The following is a 5,238-nucleotide window of genomic DNA, read 5'->3' on the forward strand; positions in this document are numbered from 1 at the left end:
ATTCGAAAAAAATCATATTACGATTCAAATGACAGTACTCTCGTAACGTAATCCACGTTTGTTGTGTATTTGTTGTATAATTTGTTGTATAATCCACGTTTACAATAATTATGTGATCTATTTGATGTAAAAACTATCATTTATAATATACTCTTTATAAAATACAGGAATTCAAAATAATATAAACATTTAGACCTTAATAATTAGTACAATTTATGAATTAACATAATATGTAATCAGTTGCTTATTGTTTGTTTATTTTATTATTTGTCTGTCATAATAAATATAATGTCAGATCAATCAAATACACTGCTCAACATGATCAAATCTTACTAAGAGTCGTATCAGTTTTTTTAGGAACCGGCTGTACATGTGATACGTTTTGCATTTATTAAATTAATGGTAATTTAATTAACATAACTAAAAAATTAAAAATGTTTCCTAAAAAATATTTTTACGCTCTTTTCAATGGCAGTATTAACTTTTTGAAAAATTAATACATACAGGGTGAAAGAATTGAAAAAAAAAACAACATATTTTTACATAAAAACCAGGAAAAACACATCTTCTGGTAAACCGATTATTCCGGTTCAAGACCTCGATTTTATACATCAAAAAAAGAACCTATATACCAAATTTGGTTGAAATCTGACGTCTCGTTCAAAAGTTATCGTGCTATTAGTCACATATGTATAGTCGCCATTTTGAATCCCCGCCATTTTTGTAAAAGGCAAAATCTGAGATGGCCTCATATCTAAATTTGAACCTTTATATGTGTAGTATATGTGGTCCAAACCTACTTCTATTATTAAATGCACAATTGTTTCACATATCGGTTGCACTACTTAATAAAAAAAGTTTTTGAATCTACAAATTAAAGTTCAATTGGACGGGATTCTGCAGAAAGGATCCAAACCACACTTTGTTAAAATTGAGATATTAGCCCAAAACTTTAGATAAAATTTAAAATTCTCTATTAACAATAATCATGGTTTAACATTAAAATCGTGAATATGTATGCATTAGATTTGATTTCACACATACTGTTTGATTCAAGAAAACAGTTGTTGTTTTAAAAACTTGGTTCCCTTCTGCAAAATAACTTCAGGGGATTCACAGTTAACAAACATTTATTTTCCATTATTGAGTTGCATAATCAGGCGTATAATATAAAAAATGTTAATATGAAATTACTGAGATTTAATAATGTGTTCGATTTCAAAATCTGGAAGTCCCGTGAATTAAAAAAAACAGTTGTTTAACAAAAATTCACTTTTGTGGCTTGGTTCCCTTCTGCATAACAACTTAAGTGAATTCAAATTTAACAAACTTACTTCAGTTACAAAGTTACTTCACAAATCCACAAATTTTCGAAAATTTAAAAAACTCTTGCTATATTGTTTCTCCATAGTTTGTCCATGTTTGTCCACCACATATTTTTTTTTTGTCCACCCACTGATATTTTTAAAATAATTTATTTTTATATCATATATTGCTTACGGATAATAGGACAGTACCGCCGAAAAAGTACTTCAGACATTAGAATGAATGTTTATGCGGGAGCAAAATCTCAACTACCCATTTGTCCACACCCTCGCAGCGTTTGTCCAACCCCTTAAAGTGCAAAACAACCCCCTTGAAGACTTTAATTTATTTTTTTTAACTCTCAACCCGGGCAAATTTACGTCCGCTTAAAAACACATTTAAACGTTATTTCAGGTTCAGAATCCCAACTACCCGTTTGTCCACCCCTTCGCAACGTTTGTCCAACCCCTTAAAGTACCAAACCACACTCCTGCAGATTGTAATTATTTTTTTATTTCTTAATTCGGGCTAACTTCACGTCCGCTCAAAATGCGTATTTTAACGTTAATTCGGGTGGAGAATCACAACTACCCGTTTGTCCAACCCTTCACAGCGTTTGTCCAACCCCTTAATGTGCGAAACCACAACTTGTTAATTGTAATTATTTTTTTTATTTCTTAATTCGGGCTAATCTCACGTCCGCTTAAATGCGTATTTTAATGTTAATTCGGGTGCAGAATCACAACTACCCGTTTGTCCAACCCTTCACAGCGTTTGTCCAACCCCTTAAAGTGCGAAACCACCCCTTGGTAATTGTAATTATTTTTTTTATTCCTTAATTCGGGCTAACTTCACGTCCGCTTAAATGCGTATTTAAACTTTAATTCGGGGACAGAGTCCCAACTAACCGTTTGTCCACACCTTCACAGCGTTTGTCCAACCCCTTAAAATGCGAAACTACCCCCCTGGAGATTGTAATTATTTTTTTATTTCTTAATTCGGGCTAACTTCACGTCCGCTTAAATGCGTATTTAAACGTTAATTCGGGGACAGAGTCCCAACTAACCGTTTGTCCACACCTTCACAACGTTTGTCCAACCCCTTAAACTGCAAAACGACCCCCGTGGAGATTGTAATTATTTTTTTTATTCTCAATTCGGGCTAACTTCACGTCCTCTTAAAGGCGTATTTAAACTTTAAGTCGGGGGCAGTATCACAACTACCCGTTTGTCCACCCCTTCGCAGCGTTTGTCCAACCCCTTAAAGTGCGAAACGACCCTCGTGGAAGTTGTAATTATTTTTTTTAATTCTTAATTCGGGCTAACCTCGCGTCCGCTTATATGCATATTTAAACGTTAATTCGGGGACAGAATCCCAACTACCCGTTTGTCCACCCCTCCGCAGCGTTTGTGCAACCCCTTAAAGTGCAAAACGACCTCCCTGGAGATTGTAATTTTTTTTTTTTAATTCTAAATTCGGGCTAACTTCACGTCCGCTTAAATGCGTATGTAAACGTTAATTCGGGGACAGAATCCCAACTACCCGTTTGGCCAGAACTTCGCAGCGTTTGTCCAAGCCCTTACGGCCGGTTTCACAAATTAAAGTTAAGAGATAACCAGAGATCACCCCAATATATTGTAATGGGGGAACCTCTGGTTATCTCTTAGCCACAAGTTAACTTTACTTTGTAAGACCGGCCGTTAAAGTGCGAAATAATTTTTTTGGCTTATAAAACGTTTATTGTACATTTTAAGGAAAAATTGTTCAAATTAATAATAATATTGTTGATTTCAAAAACTTCTTTACTTTTTGAGGGATTTTAGAATTGACTGGGATAATTGGCACACACTGTCCACGAATTAACGTTTAAATACGCATTTATACGGACGTGAAGTTAGCCCGAATTAAGAAATAAAAAAATAATTACAATCTCCAGGGGGGTCGGTTCGCACTTTAAGGGGTTGGACAAACGCTGTGAAGGGGTGGACAAACGTATAGTTGGGATTCTGCCCCCGAATTAACCTTTAAATACGCATTTAAGCGGACGTGAAGTTAGCCCGAATTAAGAAATAAAAAAAATAATTACAATTAACAAGGGGTGGCTTCGCACTTTAAAGGGTTGGACAAACGCCGTTGAATTGTTGGACAAACGGGTAGTTGTAATTCTGCGCCCGAATTAACGGTAAAATACGCATTGACATACAGCGGACGTGAAGTTAGCCCGAATTAAGAAATAAAAAAATAATTACAATCTGCAGGAGGCTGGTTTCGCACTTTAAGGGGTTGGACAAACGTTGCGAAGGGGTGGACAAACGGGTAGTTGGGATTCTGTCCCCGAATTAACGATTAAATACGCATTTAAGCGGACGTGAAGTTAGCCCGAATTAAGAAATAAAAAAAATAATTAAAAATAACAGGGGGGTGGTTTCGCACTTTAACGGGTTGGACAAACGCTGCGAAAGAGTGGACAAACGGATAGTTGGGATTCTGAACATGAAATAACATGTAAATGTGTTTTTAGGCGGACGTGAAGTTAGCCCGAATTGAGAAATAAAAAAAAATACAATCTGCGGGGGGTCGTTTCGCACTTTAAGGGGTTGGACAAACGCGGCGAAGGAGTGGACAAACGGGTAGTTGGGATTCTGTCCCCGAATTCACGTTTAAATACGCATTTAAGCGGACGGGAAGTTAGCCCGAATTAAGAAATAAAAAAAATAATTACAAATAACAGGGGGGTGGTTTTGCACTTTAAGGGGTTGGACAAACGCTGTGAAGGACTGGACAAATGGATAGTTGGGATTCTGAACCTGAAATAACATGTAAATGTGTTTTAAAGCGGACGTGAAGTTAGCCCGAATTGAGAATTAAAAAAAAATAATTACAATCTCTACGGGTGTCGTTTTGCAGTTTAAGGGGTTGGACAAACGTTGTGAAGGTGTGGACAAACGGTTAGTTGGGACTCTGTCCACGAATTAACGTTTAAATACGTATTTAAGCGGACGTGAAGTTAGCCCGAATTAAGAAATCAAAAAATAATTACAAGCTCCAGGGGGTCGGTTCGCACTTTAAGGGGTTGGACAAACGCTGTGAAGGGGTGGACAAACGGGTAGTTGTGATTCTGTCCCCGAATTAACGAATAAATACGCATTTAAGCGGACGGGAAGTTAGCCCGAATTAAGAAATAAAAAAAAAATACAAATAACAGTTGGGTGGTTACGCATTTAAGCGGACGTGAAGTTATCCCGAATTAAGAAATAAAAAAAAAATACAAATAACAGTTGGGTGGTTTCGCACTTTAAGGGGTTGGACAAACGCTGCGAAAGAGTGGACAAACGGATAGTGGGGATTCTGAACCTGAAATAACATGTAAATGTGTTTTTAAGCGGACGTGAAGTTAGCCCGAATTGAGAAATAAAAAAATAATTACAATCTGTGGGGGGGTCGTTTCGCACTTTAAGGGGTTGGACAAACGCTGCGAAGGGGTGGACAAACGGGTAGTTGCGATTCTGTCCCCGAATTCACGTTTAAATACTCATTTAAGCGGACGTGAAGTTAGCCTGAATTAAGAAATAAAAAAACTAATTACAAATAACAGGGGGGTTGTTTTGCACTTTAAGGGGTTGGACAAACGCTGCGATGATGTGGACAAATGGGTAGTTGAAATTCTGCTCCCGCATAAATATTCATTCTGTCTGAAGTACTTTAAAAAAAAAATAAATTAATTTTAATTAAATTGATTTTAAAAAAATTATTTTAAAAATATCAGTGTGTGGACAAAAAAAATTATGTGGTGGATAAACATGGACAAACGATGGACAAACAATATAGCAAGAGTTTTTTTAATTTTCGAAAATTTGTGGATTTGTGAAGTTAGCCCAAAAAAAAAATTTTTGTTTATAAAAAAAAATTGATGGGTGGACTAACGAAATAACA

Source organism: Diabrotica virgifera, chromosome 7, assembly GCF_917563875.1.
Source record: "Diabrotica virgifera virgifera chromosome 7, PGI_DIABVI_V3a".
Lineage (NCBI taxonomy): Eukaryota > Metazoa > Arthropoda > Insecta > Coleoptera > Chrysomelidae > Diabrotica > Diabrotica virgifera.